We start from the raw sequence: 17,164 nt of genomic DNA, 5'->3' as shown, positions 1-17,164 counted from the left end.
TCAAACAGGCTTTAAAAAATAAGAAAACACGCACGCGCACACACACACACAGCCAAATGAATCCAGAGGCTTAAGGACTAGAAGAAAAGACTCTATTTATAGTTGCTAAAGCAATAGGAAAAAAAAAAAAAACTCCTCGAACTGAATCCTGATCAAGAAATAGAAAGAATGAATGTCAAAGCTGAGACAGGGAGAAATATTTGCTTCTGCAGTATTTGGGAATGACTTAAACACCTAGCAGGTGTCTCTGCTAGCACACTTCAGGGTCATTTCAGACATGTAAAAAGCCTCTTTCCTGCATCAGTACAGCCTGTCTTCGACTCTCTGTGCGGCTGCCCTCTTCTGGCGGGAAGGGGCATAGCAGCGTTCTGGATCAAAACTCTCCTGGTCACGGAGTATTTTAAGTTGGTAACATGCTAACACCAGAGAAGGGCAAGGCCAAGGCTTTCTCTCTGCCTTTAAACAAAGTTGCGCCCCTGTGATAGAATTTTATACTGTTTCCTACTATTCTGACTTATCTTAATACACTGAGATTTTACATTTTAAATGTCTAAGTCTCTTGTTTGCATTCTTTAAGCTCATTTAATCTTTTTATCCTTTTGATCTCTTAGTTCCATCTTATATTGTCATTTTAGCTCATTTTAAAATGGCAGGCCTACATTTCTTAATCTTTTTCTTTTTAAAAATGAGACTTTAATTTCTTTCTATGTCCTCTATTTTTATTCTGCTTTTTTGACTTGCATAATATTTTGTGTTTTGTGAGTTTTACTTATCGTGTTCTTTATTAACATCTTTACTTTTAGAAAATGATCGTTTCATTCTTACAGTTTAAGGAGTGGCAATTGGAAAGAAGAGGCTTAAAGACAGCAGCCACAACAATTCATCCCCAAGCAAAGAAGGCTAGGATTCTATTCTTCCATCAAGTAAGTCAGTGCAGTAATGGTCTATTACATAATTGATCTCCCATTATTTCCACTGTTGAATTCTATAAAAAATTTAACCTGAAATAATTTAGGAGTCCATACAGTTTAAGACCAGTACCCAGAATAATACATATACCTTCTTCACTTCACATACCGTTATTAGAAGACACCTGCTTTTGAATCACAGCTATCGTCCATTCTCTCTACAGGGAGTTATGTGATCTCGGTTTCAGTACAATCATGGGATAATGAGTCATGCCTGATGCAGGCTGGTACAGGAGGCAGCCAAGAGACCTTTGTAAAGCAAGAGGCTGTATACATTACAAATGGTTTGAGAGGTCTACAATTCTGTGCTCTTGATATTACTATCTCTATCTAATGGAAGAGAAAAAAATGATACCAGGGATGTTGTGCCATGGTCATTCAGGATTTGACCTCAGGATTTGAACACAAGTCTTTTGACTTTAAGCCCAGCATTGCTATACCAGATTGCCCACAATTGGCTGAAATGATTCTAATTAATCACAATCATAAAAAAAAAAATATTTCATACGTCAGCTATGCAACTCTCCTAAACCAAATATAATGGCATGAGTATCATCTGTCATACTGTTTTCTTTTGAGTCGTGTGAGTCACCTTCTCCAATAACTAACTGAGAGTACAACCATTCATTCCAAAATTGGCATCAGTTGGTATGGATATCTGAAGACAGAGACTAAATAATTCTTTATTTCAAGAGGTTTACTGTCCACTCAAAAATAAAACCAAAAGCATGCACAACCAATCCTAATTTGGAAAACATACCAATGATGCTGAGGGATCACTGAGTAATGGCAATTTGGGAGGTGGGAGGTAAAGACATGTTTCCGGAGATTATCCCTTAGCTGAGGCCTGAAGCAGGAAAAGTACTTGACCAAGCAAAGTCAGGGGCAGGAATTGGGAACAAATGCATGGAGATGAAGGATATCATGGCATATGAAGAATATCACAAGAGGTTTATTGAAGCTGAAGTGTCAAGTGTGAAGTCACAGGTTTGGTGCCATGGAGGTGCCCCAATCAGTTCTCCTTCAAGAGAAACTTCCACGTGAGCACAGTTAATGGACTGCTTCCATCTGTGGACCTATAGATCCATCACCGTTTCATAAGAAGCCACACTTGACCCCAGGTAGCCTTTGTCAATTGCCAAGCCCAATCAGGCCGCTTTTGCATGATGGGGACTTGCCCAACAGGCAACCTCTGCTCCTGCTCTGGATTTTCCTCTGGCCTGAGACATTGTCACAACTGTGTTGAGGCTCTTCCTACAAAACCCGTTTCTTCTTGCTCTCCTTGCACAACTGTTCGACCTGCACTGCAGTCAAAAATCTCTCTCAGCTGATTCTGCTGGTCCTCTCCCACTTTACCCTTCACAGGAAAATCTTATGTATCTGATCCCACTTACCTTGGCATTTGCTTCTCCAAAGATGTGAATGGACCAAAATAGGAATAGGGGACAGAGTTTGTGAAAAGAGCCCAACCATATTCTGAGAGACTTCTCTGCCATGTTAGCAAGCTTTCACTTTGTCAACCCTACTTCAGACAACGAAGAGTCATCAAGAGTTTGAAACATGAGAGTCATATAATCCTGGTTGGTTTTAGAAAGCTTCCTCTGGCAGTTAGGGAATTAGCTTTGGCAGGACTAAAAGTAGAATTCTTCAGAGCAATTGTCAAGCCTTTAGAACCCCCCCCAAAAAATGGGGAGAGTACAAGATCGTATTTATGCAGATAAAGCGTACATATTGCAGGACACAATTCAACCTGCAAATTTGAAGATATACATCCTATGAGAATAAAGAAGAAACCATCAAAGATAAAACCTCAATTTATAGCATGGGCAACATGCACAGGGCAGGAGCCAGCAAGCTATATCCTGGATGTCAGCTTCCTATTTTGTAAATAAAGTTTTATTAGAACACAACCAGGCCTGTTCGTTTACATACTGGCCATTTTCACACTACAATGGCAGAACTGAAACGTTTGGACAGAGACTGTGTGGCCCACAAAGCTTGGAATATTTACGACTGATCCTTTAAGAAAACATTTGCTGACCTTGACAATCATAAAAGATAGCAGGTGAAGAAGAGTATGTTTAATGTGCCTGTGTTTCATTTACGTGGAAAAGTCTGGTGGAAAGTTGGCTGTAAGGGTATGAAAAAGGGCCATCTGTAGAGATGCAGGACCATCAGAATAAAGGCGGGAGCAGAAGCCATGAAAATGGATACGATATCCCCAGGGAAAATAACAGCATGAATAGTGAGTCCAAGACACAACATCAGGAAGCCCTCAATGTATAGTAGACAAAAGGAGCTCACAAATGATACTAAGAGTGGCCAGAGAGTTCTGACTAGATCCCAGAGATTTCACGAGCACAGTTGACAAGGGAAAACAGTAGGGAAGTCTACAAAGAGAGCAAGTAAGATCAAGACTGAAAATACCCATTGAGTTTGAAAGCTAAGAAGTTACTGGTGATAAATCAGGCGTTTAGGTGTGCATATCTGTGGGCTGTACATATTTACAAATACATTAATCCAAAAGCCACAGACTCAATGTAAAATAATACAAGCAATCTAATATTGAAACAAAACAAAAAAAATTGCAAATTTATAAAAATTATTTAATATCTTTCTGAAGGTTCTAGAAAAACACAATTAGGAAAGGTAAAGAAGGGCATTAAAAGTTGAAAGACTGGGTGTTGTATGGAAACCAATTTGACAGTAAATTTCATATATTAAAAAAAAAAAAAAAAAAAAAAGTTGAAAGAAGGGGTGCCTGGGTGGCTCAGTTGGTTGGGCGTCCAATCCGGCTCAGGTCATGATCTCACGGTCCGTGCATTTGAGCCCCGCATCAGGCTCTGTGCTGTCAGTTTGGAGCCTGGAGCCTGCTTCGAATTCTGTGTCTCCCTCTCTCTCTGCCCCTCCCCTACTCATGCTCTGTCTCTATCAAAAGATGAATAAACGTTAAAAATTTTTTTTTTAAGTTGAAAGAAGAAGATAAAATAATTTTTGGAGATGTTATACCTATTAACTTGGAAAAAAAATAAGAATCAACCAAAAACTCACTACAAATTAATTTTTTCATAAAGCCACTTGTATAAATATGCAAAATTAACTGCCTTCATATATACAAGGAATATCCGATGGTAAGACCCAATTTACAATAACAAGAATTGCAAAACAAAACACAAGGGAAAAAATGCACTTAGATGTCCATTAGAGGAAGCAAGTAATGTGCTTAAGGAGAGAAGTAATTGTCCAGCCTCAGAGCAAAATGCAGAGCTGAAATTGCAACACATTCCCTACAGCTCCAGAGTCTATGATCTAGCCACTGCATTACATTGTTTCTTTCATGTATCCTTTGGCATGCATGATGCCAATCACCATGAGGAAATTAATGAAATAACCACTTCTCCATCTCAGATACTCAATGGGGGTAGTACATGGTTGTTTTATACACTTTAAGAAGGTATGCAAACAGTCAACGATTACCAGGGATAAAAGCTCTCAAATGCTAGTTCATCCTATTCGTAATTACTCATCTGTTTCAAAGTAGTCTGCATGTATTATGTTTGTCCTACCAAGAGGTGAAACACAAATATATCTTAGTCTTTCTTTGGCCAGGAATTAACTATCTTTAAGCTGAATTTGTATCTAATTGCACTCAAAGCCATAACTGAGCAAGCATGACATACCAAGTGGCTCAGTGGGTTAAGTGTCTGACTTCGGCTCAGGTCATGACCTCATGGTTTCAGCTCTGCATGGGGCTTGCTGCTGTCAGCCTAGAGCCTGCTTCAGATTTTGTGTCCTCCCCTCTCTGCCCCTCCCCTGCTTGTCCTCTGTGTCTCTCTCTCTTAAAAATAAACATTAAAAAAGGAAGAAAAAGAAAGGCTCTAGCATATACCTAACTCCAATGGAGTGGTTTTATACCCACATATTAAGTTCCCAAGATTCTTAATGCCCAGATGAGAAAGGTCAAACTTTTTTTTTTCTTTAGGAACCAAGAAACTGCTTGTTGAAAAGTGGGACAAAATTTTACTTATGCTCTTCATATTTTCTGGCTCTCAATGTCAGTTAAACCCTTTAGATAATAACTTAGTCATCTCAAATACATAATTTTCAATATTCCAAAAAAGAAAACAATTTTATGAAATAAATTATGTACTGATTTAATGATTCATTGCCCCAAGTCTAATCTTATAAACATGGAAAAGGCAAAAAGCAAATGCTAGTGGTATGAGAAAATCCTGTGGCTTTCTTAATTGTCTGTGACAACCCGGGAAGATAAATGTGTCCTGGGATTTTTACTACCTTCATAGTTCAAGGTAGCAACCAAAAAAAAAATAACAACTTGTGCTGTTCTACCTCATATACACCAGACCCTCACCAGCTGCTGTACAACGTAACTATTCTGAATCAAACAAGTAGGAAACAAAGTCAACAGGCCTTTGTGCAGTTATTCATTTTCCTTTTCTGAAGATCTTAAAAAAAAATCTGAAGGAAGATAACATCAGTCAGACTCATTCTTCTAAAGAAGGAAGTCATTCTGATATGAAGTAATTAAAGCAGTTAATCAGGAAATCTCAAGAACAAGGCATGGTTAAGTGAGGCACTATGTCTCCTTTAATTATTCTGAGCTTTTCCCAGGAAAAGAGAACAATGTGTACCTGTCTTCACTTCCTTTCCCCTGCACCTTCTTCCGTTCACTCTCCTATTTGCCTCTGCAGATTTAAGTCGTTCACCTGGTCTCTGGGATCACTGGGCAGGTCCTGTTTCACTTCTACCACAGCCCTTCCTTCCTTCCTTCCTCCCTCCCTCCCTGTCTCCCTAGTTTAAAATTCGACACTCCCTCTGTTTTGAAAGAGTACAAGGCCGTTTTGTCTGGCGGCCACAGGGCCTTAGCCTCGGTGAAATTTGAAGAGACTGAGTGTGCCTAGGGAAACCCAAGTTTTGGGTTAGTTTACAGCTTCATGCCTCTTAGAAATGGTCTAGATCACAGAAGGTCTCAGAGAGCCCTAGTGGGATTAAGGTGTGTTAACACATGTAATGTTATTGCTGTATTAATTATTGTGAAATACTGATCCAATCAGAAACAAAATAAGTGAGCAAATCCTGGCAATACCTATTAACTATTTACTACAGTGTTATCTAAACGAGGTCTGTTATCCCCTTAACAATATCTGACTAGTAACCCCCAAGGCAGTCTCTGAGTTGCCCATTAAAATGTCTACTGACAAAGGGAAAATAATGGAATTTCATAGCACTGACAATGGAGGATGAAAGCCAGCTATGGACAATGAAGCATGATCATAATTCTGACTCCAAGTGCCTTAAATACTTCTTTTAAAGACTGAAGTCTAAGATAAAAGCATAAATCAAGACCACTTTAATAAATTAACTGGGGTTTCTAAATCAAAAGCATGTTATTCGTTCAGTGTTGAACACTCATTCTCCCTGTAGTGTATCAATAATTAACACAGAAACATTTTCATCTTTTCATTCTGTGCCAAGTTCTCCTGATGAGAATCTTTCTATCTTTACATGAAAAGTTTCTCTTGGCCTAATTGAGGTAACATTTGGAATGGAAAACATTAAGGACTTTGAGTTTTAATTATCTATGTTTTATTAAGCTACAAAAACAAACAAACAAAAAACCTCTAATCTCCGTTTTAGATTTGACTTAATTTTAAAATTGCACAGTACCTTATTGATTTCCTCTCTTTCTTCTCAGGCATATACTTAAAAATAAACTAATTATTCCATTTATCTACTTAAGATATTATTTGCAATTAAACAGCTCAGTTTAATCGGCAATAAATGACAATGATAATGACTTGACAATTATACAGCACGTTTTATTCTTAGATATTTAATGTTTTTTTTAAGAGAAATCTAAACGCACAGGAATTTCATTTGAGAGTAGAAACTGATTATTTAGGAAGACAGAGTTATTTACTAAAGTTAATGCACAAAAAACAATGAGTGAAAGTCCAGTTATGGGATGTCCCTACCTGACGTTGTAGGCCAATGGAAGCTGGCTGCATTTTCCCTAATTCCACCTGTGAATGTTGCTGAGTTGCTGTGGGCGTTTCATGACCATAGTTTCAAGTTCTGACAAGAACAGTGGTTGACAACTAACCACAGTAAAGCAGGGCAAAGGTAATCATCCTTAGTTTTACCTTATGGACTGACAGGAAAGCCAGTGTCCAAAATGCATTTAATTGAATCAAATATTTAGAGAGCCAAAAAAAGAAAACTTACTTTACCCTCTTGCTGAAAATACAGTCACAGTCTCTTTTCTCTCCTTCAACTCTCTACATTGTCAACTTTTTTTGTTTTAAGGTTATTTATTTATTTTGAAAGAGAAGAGAGAGAATCCCAAGCAGTCTCCGTGATGCCAGCAAAGAGACTGGGCAATGTGGGGCTCTATACCAGAAACTGTGAGATCACAACCTGAGCCAAAATCAAGAGCAGGGTGACTGACTGAGCCACCCAGGTGCCCCAACCATCTTTTTAATTCAGCTCTCATCCTTTCTGCCCTGCATGTGGGACTTATCACAATTTGCCATCCACTCCTCAAGTTGACTCGCCTATGCTCAACAAGCTCTGCTTTACTGTGGTTCTCCTTATACCCCTCTCAGGGCTCCTCCTCTTGTTTCTTCCTCCTCACTCTACCCCAGTAGCTGGTATATTGCAAGGTCCTGCTCCTTGTCCTCTGAAGTTCTCTCAACACCTCTTTCTTAGAGAGCTCAATGCTTTCCATGCCTTAGCCGCCACCTGCTTGTGAATGAGAACTTAAGTTCCACGTGCAGTTCTGACCCTTTGAGGCCCAGACCCTTATTTATACCTACAGCTGGCTGCACACTGAACATCGCCTTCGGGACGTCCATCACCTCAAGCATAACATGTTTAAGAACAAATTCCTCACCCTCCAAAGCCTAATGTCCTCATTTCTATGGAAGAAAAGCAGAATCAGGAGGCAAACAGAAACCCATAATCTCGCTCTAGTCTCCTGGTGCACTAACGAGAAACCAGAATCAGTGAGGAAATCTCACTTTACAAAAATAAAGGCAAGGCATCTCAAACAGGGTAAGTGACTTGAAGACCACACAGTGAAAACCTCTGTCTCTGCCTCCAAAGCCCCTGTACTTGGAGCCACATCCTCTCGGGGACTTTTGTTGAAACATCAAGCATCAGGAGAATCTAAGGCCAGGGGTTAAACAGTACAGAGTTACACGGTGGGGATTCAAATCCTGACCGCAACTCCTGCTAGCTGTAACTTCTAGCTGAGCAGGCTGCTTAAATGATGAGGGTTTCTTCATTTGAAAAATAGAACTAGCAGCAGTATCAGTATCTAGACTGTAGGATTGCTAATAATTTATGTAAAAAGCTCGAAGAGTATAGGATACATAGAATTAATAAATATTAGCGATTAGGCCATTTGAAATAGCTTTCTTAATGTAATAGTGCATATTTCCATTGTCATTATGTTCTCCATTCCCTATTCAGACCACTATCACCTCCCATTGATTCCACCATCAAGACTCCACAATCGTCTCTTTTCTTGTGCAACTCTTTTTCCCCCAACAAACCACTCTCAAAATTCTGTTGAATCATATTACCCCACTGGCCCCAAACCGTCAATGCCTCCCCAACTACCTAATCACCAACCATCTGACAATTTAAGATGCTATAATCTCACCTGGTGGTTCTCTATTTCCATCATCTCCTTTGAAAATATGTCAAAATCCCCTATATAACTAAGCCATGTGTTACAATTTTCCTCCAATCAGGATGTCATTTTCAGCAAGTATAGCCAAAAGACATTCAAGCTCACAACGATTACTTCATGTTCAAGGTCCCCCCACCCCAGCCCTCAAGATTCTCAACAATTTGACACCAGTCCCTGCTTCTCAAACTTCATCCCCCAGGACTCCCCTCGTAAACCACTGGATCCAGCCACAGAAGTCCCTGACTGCCTCACTCCATCCCCATTAACAGATGATTTAGGGTTCATAAACAAAAATGTCATTTTTCCTACTTTTATCAAAAGGCCTCTGGAGCATTACATGGCACTATAGTGAACCTAGTATTTGCAGATGAATCCAGGTGGGTGGCCCTTCAGTCAGCGAAGCACCTATTGGTCTACCCTGATATTTGACGTGGCTCAGTGAGCTTGAGATTCAGAATTACCGACATGGGGTACATCACCTCTTGTGATGACAAATGTCACTTCTGTGGTCAGTGTGAGGCAGACTAGCTGAGGCCACTAAATCCTCCGGTTGGTGAACCGCCACTGTAAAATCCTTGATCCCGATTTATCTGAAAAAGGAGCTTTTCTGAACTCCCAGAGGGTAGAAGCTACACCAGTAAGCATTCACAACGTGTGCACCTAAGTATAGACGGTTTATGTGAAGAAGGGAGTGTTACTGAGAGCAGCAACGTCACATACTTGAAAGTCTCACATGCAGGTTTGATTAAACCAGGGTCAGTTAGCAATGGCTTATGAGCCAAGTTAGGCCTGGCTATGCATTTTTGTATGGTTTATGGGCAAAGAATGTCTTTTACATTTATTTATTTAAATTCTTTTTTAGAGGGGGTGCCTGGGTGGCTCAGTTGGTTAAGCGTCCGACTTCAGTTCAGGTCATGATCTCATAGTTTGTGAGTTCAAGCCCCACCCCAGACTCTGTGCTGACAGCTCAGAGCCTGGAGCCTGCTTCAGATTCTGTGTCTCCCTCTCTCTGACCCTCCCCTGTTCATGCTCTGTCTCTCTCTGTCTCAAAAATAAAGGTAAAAAAAATAAAATAAAATAACAGTGTCCCAAGGCCACTGCTAGATCTTGTCATTTATAAATAAATAAATAAATAAATAAATAAATAAATAAATAAATAAATTCTTTTTTTAGAGAAACTACTCAGACAACGGGCCACTTTCCTCTTAGTCCCCCAAAGGAGGAGGGAACAATCATCAATGACAAGGGCAGCTGTAGAAACAACACCCAGAGTCAGCTTCACAGGAAGGGACACTATTCCTCCTCCTCATGCTTTCAGGGACTCCACACTTACAGAAACTTCTCTAGTGACAAACTTTAGAAACAACCCCTGAAAGTACAGTCTTCACATTTCCAATCATTGAAAAATCCATGGTCCTACCAACACGTCCCAGTTCTATCTAAAATTCCCTCCACTGTGATGTCCTTAAATATAAAAAAGATTAGGGGCGCCTGGGTGGCTCAGTCGGTTAGACATCCGACTTCAGCTCAGGTCGTGATCTCACAGTTTGTGAGTTTGAGCCCCGCATCGGGCTCTGTGCTGACAACTCAGAGCCTGGAGCCTGCTTCAGATTCTGTGTCTCCATCTCTCTCTGTGCCTCCCCTGCTTGTGCTCTCGCTCTCTCACTCTCTCAAAAATAAATAAATATTTTAAAAAATTTTTTTAAATAAAATAAAAAAATTAGCAACAAGGGAAAAGAATGAAGATATAACACGAACCCAAGAATTCAGCAACTGCGTAATTCGTTACTGGATTATCAAAGGTTGAATTTTTTTTTTTTTTGTTTAGTTTAATAATAAGAGAAACAAACTTCTTATCCCAGAAATTAGTTACACTACAGGTCTGTGGTTTGGAATGTTAAATTATCCATTTAAAACAGAAAGTCAGTTTATATTTCTCAGAAGCAATTATGACTTAATTGCTGTTATCAACCTAATAAATTACTAGGTGATTTCCACAAACTGGTTATACACTCAAATTTCATGTCTGATGAAAGAATAATTGTATCAATATTCTGCAAATATGAAAAGGAAATTGGCTCACTGGCCACAAGGGAAAGGCATACACCTTGAGTGTAAACTCATCTATCTTTTTCTGTCTTTTTTTAAACAGGCAAATTAAAATGGGAAAGAAACAGTTTGTGTCTCACAGGAATAATGTGCAATATGTTAATTGCTTTCCAAATACCATAGCATGGCTCAAAAAATATTCTTTGTGTCTAATGAGAATGTCATGTACTCTTGTGAACTCTGTATTTTAATGTACATCTACTGGCAACAAGTTCAATTACATAGATTCTTTTTATAACACAAGAAAACAGATACCTGAAAAGGGTTAACCCAACCCAGAAGATCATGAATTTCTTTTGGAACATAACAATGGTCGTGAAGACATGGAACATCTATTGTAGAGAATATAGCATATGGCAATAGTCCAGAAAGCTAAGAAGAAATTTTAAGCGGATAAATCATAGCCACTAAGATCAAAACAGTGAGCATATTCATTTCAGTACCCATTCAAGAAACAATTTATGTCATGTCTGTGTGCTAACTGTGCAGATGAAAATATAAATGAGACCTGGCTTTTAATCTCCCCGTGCTCACATTTGGAAACATGAAACCAGAGACATAGTAACATATTTAATATTAATATGCACCAAGTATAATACTAACATCAAAGTAACAGTGGTTTCATTGTTTAGAGAATTAAGCTTCAAAAACTAAGCTACTCAAAGACGGATGAATATAAATATATTAGGTTAAAAAGAGAAGGAAGTTCAGACAGAGAAAATACCATAAGCGGCAGCACACAAATGAAATAGCCACTCTACATCTGACAACAAACAACTGTAGCAGAACATAGAATGGAAGGCAAAGAAAAGTAGGATAGGAAATGAGAGAGGTAGTCAGGGGCCTACTGAAATAATTTGATGCCATGCTAAGAACTTTAAAGTTTATCCTGAAGATGGATTTTTGCTGGTAAATAATGCAAAGCACCCTGTTTGCATTTTTGCAAAGGCAGACTGTCAGAGATAATGGAATATAAGGGAAGAAGTTGGGAAGTGGGGGCAGGACAAGCAGTTAGGAAATTATCACAATGATCCAGGCAAAATACATGGGCCTGAACTAGCCAGTGGTCAAAGATGAAGGTGTGAGGCCAAAGCAAGAGTTGTAAAAGGAACTGAATCAGAGGATTTCAAGATAAACTGAGGAGGAGAGTGGAGAAGACTCTCAATTTTCTGGATTGAATGATCACATTAAAAAAAAAAAGACAGTACCTTTAGCTAAAAGAAAAATACAAGAAAATTCAGCATTGATGAGAGATAAAAAAAAAAAAAACAACTAGACTTAGTCTGAGAACTTTTTTAGATGCTTGAAGTCATCCAAATTAACATGTCACATATGCAGCCGGACATAGGTCTGGAGCTCGGGAGAGGTTGGTACTAGAGAAACACATGTGGGGTACAAGGGATTCCAAGAAAAGAGGCCGTTTAGTGGGAATCAGGTGGGGCAAAGGACAGAGCTCTAGGGAAAAGCCTTATTTAGGTGGCAGGAAAGAAGAGAAAACCAAGGATACTGAGGTATAATGGTCAGAGGCAAGAAAAAAATGAAGCAAAATGAGGTTATTCATGGAAGTCCAAGGGAACAGGATGTTGAAGGAAGAAGTCATCTGTGGAAAGAGATGCTTTAGGATGACAAGGGTTAGCTCCAAAGTTAAACCTACCCAAGTGGCTGGTTCCTAAGGCAGATGGCTTGATGACTTTAAGCTCTCCAAAATCGAAGATTCCAAGATAAAAGATATATTGATTCTAACCTAACCTTTGACCTTGCTAAAGTACATGACAAGGTCAAAGATATATTATTCTATTGCTATAATTATTATGTATCATTTTAAATTATTATCAACAACTTTGCCCTATATCAGTACCTTTTCTCCTTCCTTAAATGTAAGTTCTGACAGTAATTGCAACCCTTTGGCCAAACTGACTGACTCACTTTGCCTCATCTGCTATCCAGCAGGTACTGTCATTCCTTCATCCATATTCTTAATTTCACAAACATTTCTTGAGAGCTTACTAAGTGTGAGGCAGTGTTACGTACCAGAACTGAAACTGCTACCACAAAGTAATTTCTTTAATGGGACACAATTCAAAAGGATAGGAATTATTAAAACACATGAAAAACTTGGACATCTACTGCTTCTTTTAACTGTTCATGAAAAACTCCACGTGGAAAGGCATGGGTTGGTGTTGCTTGAAAGACAGGAAAAGTCTTATTACTTTTCAGCAATCTGCTAAGGAAAGGCAGCTGTGTTAGCTTTGTTGGCTGGATAAGGGCTGTTTACCTCAGCGTGTAGTACTAATTGTTAGTTCCTTTTGGTCTCTTCTTTTAGTCTCTCTCAATTTATCGATATTGCTATGTTCTTTCTGCCACTGAGACTCCTCTTGCTTTTCCCTATAGCCTCTCACCCCTCACCCTTGCCAACATCTCAATGGAAAAATTAATGGCTCAGCTCTCCCCACCACTTATCTGTTCTGCACATGGCACCTGTGTAAGGCCTGTACTACACGAATTTAAACTGTTAACAATGTATGTGGTTTTGCCACAGCTATTTATCTGCTAGAATATTCTGCTCCAGCCTGGCAGCAGTTAAGTGATGAGAAAATTAGCCTTTCCTTACTGTAATTTACAAGGCTGTGCAAAGCTTAAGTATGGCACACAGATAGAAAACTGCATAGGAATTCCAAAGGATCTCTCCACTTTTCCCCAGTCCATTCCTGCACACAGATACCCTCCAGGTACTGATTTTAAGTTAGTTACTCCTTACATAGGAATATAAAGAGTGGTCACTTAAGGATGACTGTTTTATCATACATAACAATTTTGCTCAGATAAAATTAATCTGTGTGCAATTCATATTTGCATAATTATAAATGCACAATCATAAATAAAACACCATGGACTTCAGAGGACCACAACAAACAAAGTGCAGAATTAGTATTATTGGCATTAGTAAAAGAAATAGATGGTAAATCAAAGCTACTTGCCATGATTTGACAAACTATTTGAAGTGTTTGGGTCTAACACAAGTACACACCAGTTTTATACCTTATTTTTTAGCATAGGTTTCACCAATAATAAAACTTTAATTCGCTTTTTCAAGTGTGTGGCAATTTGAATGCAGTTCTTTACCTTTGACTATAAATATCTAATATTGTAGAGTCTTTCAGGAGATTTGTCAATATCTACTGAATTTATAATATAAAGTTTGTTCAAGTAGCAAACCTTGAAACTCAGTATCTAACTTTTAACCAAAGAACTGAATGTAGATCATTTTCCAAAAAAGAAATCAATGTTAAAAATTTTTTAATGCAAAAATTTAATAAAAACTGTATCTCACTAGCACCTGGGTTAACTCATGTTTTAGTGTTTGCCTCAACCAGTCTACAAAATGTTTTTGTAGATGATGCCATTAATTCTAATAACCAACCTAGGTAACCATTTTACCGATGGAGACACGAAGGCTTAGAGACCTGCTCAAGCACCAGGAAAGACAGAGAGGTAACCAAGTTAGTCCCATTTGAAACACAAGACTAATGGCTTCCTCTGCTTCCAGACCCATGAACAACAGCTGATCTACCCGTATTGTGTGGGGACACTGGAAAGAATTTTAAATTTTCTTGTCAGAACAGAAGAGAAACATGGACACTTCTGGTTTTTAGAAAGAAGTTAGTAGCAATGTGAGAAAATGGGCTGAAGAAGGTTGGAAGGATGGAAAGAAAACCACTTGCTAGGCCACTGTCGAGGTATGACAGGAAGATCTGGCAGAATCAACTACTCCAAAATATTTATTAACTACTCATCATGGGTGAAAGATGACTGGGTGGAGGAGACTGCAATAGAATTTTCTCCTCAAGGATTTCCCAGCCCTATCTTGCAAGTAAGACTTGTATTTATGACCCTCATAAAATGTGATAAAGGCTAACGAAGGGGGGACAGATGAGGTGCTTTGGAAATTTACTTAGGAAATTTTGATGTAAAAAGGAACTTTATTTCTCAAATATTAGAGCTTCTGTAAAATACAACAAGAAATTACCCCCAGTGATTTCCTCCCAATAATATCTTGCAAAGGCAGGAGGTCCACCTATGAGGGATGCTAGGTACAGACTTTCTATCTTATGGTAAGTTAACCACACGACCTCCAGTGTCTTTACCAACTCTAAAGTTTTATGGAGCTACCAAGAACAAAAAAGCCTTTGTGATGAATTAGCTTCAGAAATGGATAGATTCTGCAGGTTTCACTCCCTCTTACTCCTCAAGAATACTTAGTGCCTTATGAAAACGTCCTAAGTTTTCTTTGTTCACACCATCTAATTGAACATCACTTTTTCCCCCACCTTTTAAATGTTTCTTAAACTTTATAAAATGCTTAAAAACAAGTATGCAATATTATACCATGATCAACCAGGAACAAACTTGACTCAGGTCAGTCAAACTTAGGTAGTTGATTGCTCTAACCTTCTAGTTACAAAGACCCAAGTTTTAAAAAAACATTTTTTAATATTTATTTTTGAGAGACAGAGAGAGAAGACAGAGCACAAGCGGGGGAGGGGCAGAAAGAGATGCAGACACGGAATCCAAAGCAGGCTCCAGGCCCAGAGCTGTCAGCACAGAGCCTGATGTGGGGCTCGAACCCACGGACTGTGAGATCATGACCTGAGCTGAAGTTGACGCTTTGACCGACTGAGCCACCCAGGTACCCCGACATAGTTTTTTTTTTATGGATGTTACTGTGTAAAGACCGTATTTGGGAAGATTGTGTTGTACCCACAGCCCTTCATCAAATAACACTTTGAACCAGGCAAAACTAGCAAATTAATACATGTGCTGGTGTCAACCCTTTTAAAAAATCTGTAATTCTGGGGCACCTGGGTGGCTCAGTCGGTTAGGCGACCGACTTCGGCTCAGGTCATGATCTCACAGTTCGTGAGTTTGAGCCCCGCATCGGGCTTTGTGCTGACAGCTCGGAGCCTGGAGCCTGCTTCAGATTCTGTGTCTCCCCGTCTCTCTACCCCTGTGTCTCATGCTCTATGTCTTTTTGTCTCTTAATAATAAATAAATGTTAAATTTTTTTTTAAATCTGTAATTTTTAGTAGAAATAATTAGGGAAAGAGTGTCTGTTATGTGTGTAAGCATATATAATAAAGCTGACTTTACCCATTTGACAATTAAGGAGTCTGTGTGCCTGAAGGAGAAAGAGAGAACACACACACACAATACAGTAAATGGGGTAAAACACTAACAATAGGTGAAGCTTAAAGAACATAGAGGTATTGATTATTTTTATATTTGCAGTATATCTGTGAACAGTTTCCAATATTTTCAAGTAAAATATATTTTTTAATTAAGGAATCACTTGTCAAAGTTTGGGAAGAAATATAGGTGAATAAACTCTTAACAGTCATCACAAGCCAAAGAAAAACCATAAACATCTGGTATGTTTATATATGTTATAATTCATACTCATATATATTCACATAAAACATACATTCAGGTTTATTGGGTATTTTCACTACAATTTTTTTTTCAAATTTACCTACTGCAGGGAAGTGATTTCTTAGGTGCTAGAGTGTTAGTATTAAATTTTTCCTTAACGTTCATTTACTTTGAGAGACAGAGACAAAGCACGAGCAGGGGAGGGGTAGAGAGAGAGGAAGACACAGAACCCAAAGCAGGCTCCAGGCTCTGAGCTGTCAGCACAGGGCCCCACGTGGGACTCAAACTCGAAAAATGTGAGGTCATGACCTGAGCTGAAGTTGAACACTTAACCGACTGAGCCACCCAGGCGCCCCTAGAATGTTAGTATTAAGCCTGCATCTTCCTTGTGTCACTTTCGGCTTATTTCGCTGCTCCAGATTTTAAAAGTGATTCTGGTATGTTAGGCTTGAGAGAGTGTGAAAATAAAACCAGCCTGTATCCACAAACCAAAGGGCTGCCACATTTAGGAGGCTAGTAACAGATCAAGCACATTACCTTTTTCACCCTAGGAGATCTACGTCAGATATCCACAAATGACATCTTTCTTCACATCTGTCAGAGATCTTTGTTTGAAAAAAATGAAAGAAAGAAATTTCTTAGAAAACTTTTCTGGTTGATGATGCTTCTGTGTTTATTTAAAAAATTTTTTTAATGTTTATTTATTTTTGAGACAGAGAGAGACAGAGCATGAACAGGGGAAGAGCAGAGAGAGAGGGAGACACAGAATCTGAAATGGGCTCCAGGCTCTGAGCTGTCAGCACAGAGCCCGACGAGGGGCTCGAACTCACAGACCGTTAGATCATGACCTGAGCCGAAGTCAGACGCTTAACTGACTGAGCCACCCAGGCGCCCCAATGCTTCTGTGTTTATTTTTTTATTTTATTTTTTTTTAATTTTTTTT

General features: G+C 38.9%; 1 protein-coding gene and 1 non-coding gene across 4 annotated transcripts in view; both read right to left on the bottom strand.

Annotated features, from left to right (window-relative positions):
- CTNNA2 (catenin alpha 2) overlaps positions 1-17,164 on the bottom strand; it is a 1,105,968-nt gene that overhangs the window by 718,276 nt on the left and 370,528 nt on the right. The window lies entirely within an intron of this gene.
- Positions 9,863-10,070, bottom strand: LOC125937214 (small nucleolar RNA U3). Its single transcript, XR_007462303.1, has one exon. It is a non-coding gene; the product is annotated as a small nucleolar RNA U3 (small nucleolar RNA).

The sequence above is a fragment of the Panthera uncia genome (genome assembly GCF_023721935.1).
Source record: "Panthera uncia isolate 11264 chromosome A3 unlocalized genomic scaffold, Puncia_PCG_1.0 HiC_scaffold_11, whole genome shotgun sequence".
In the NCBI taxonomy this organism is placed as follows: domain Eukaryota; kingdom Metazoa; phylum Chordata; class Mammalia; order Carnivora; family Felidae; genus Panthera; species Panthera uncia.
The sequence above is the reverse complement of the archived record's forward strand: the minus strand, read 5'-3'. Positions and strand labels throughout refer to the sequence as shown.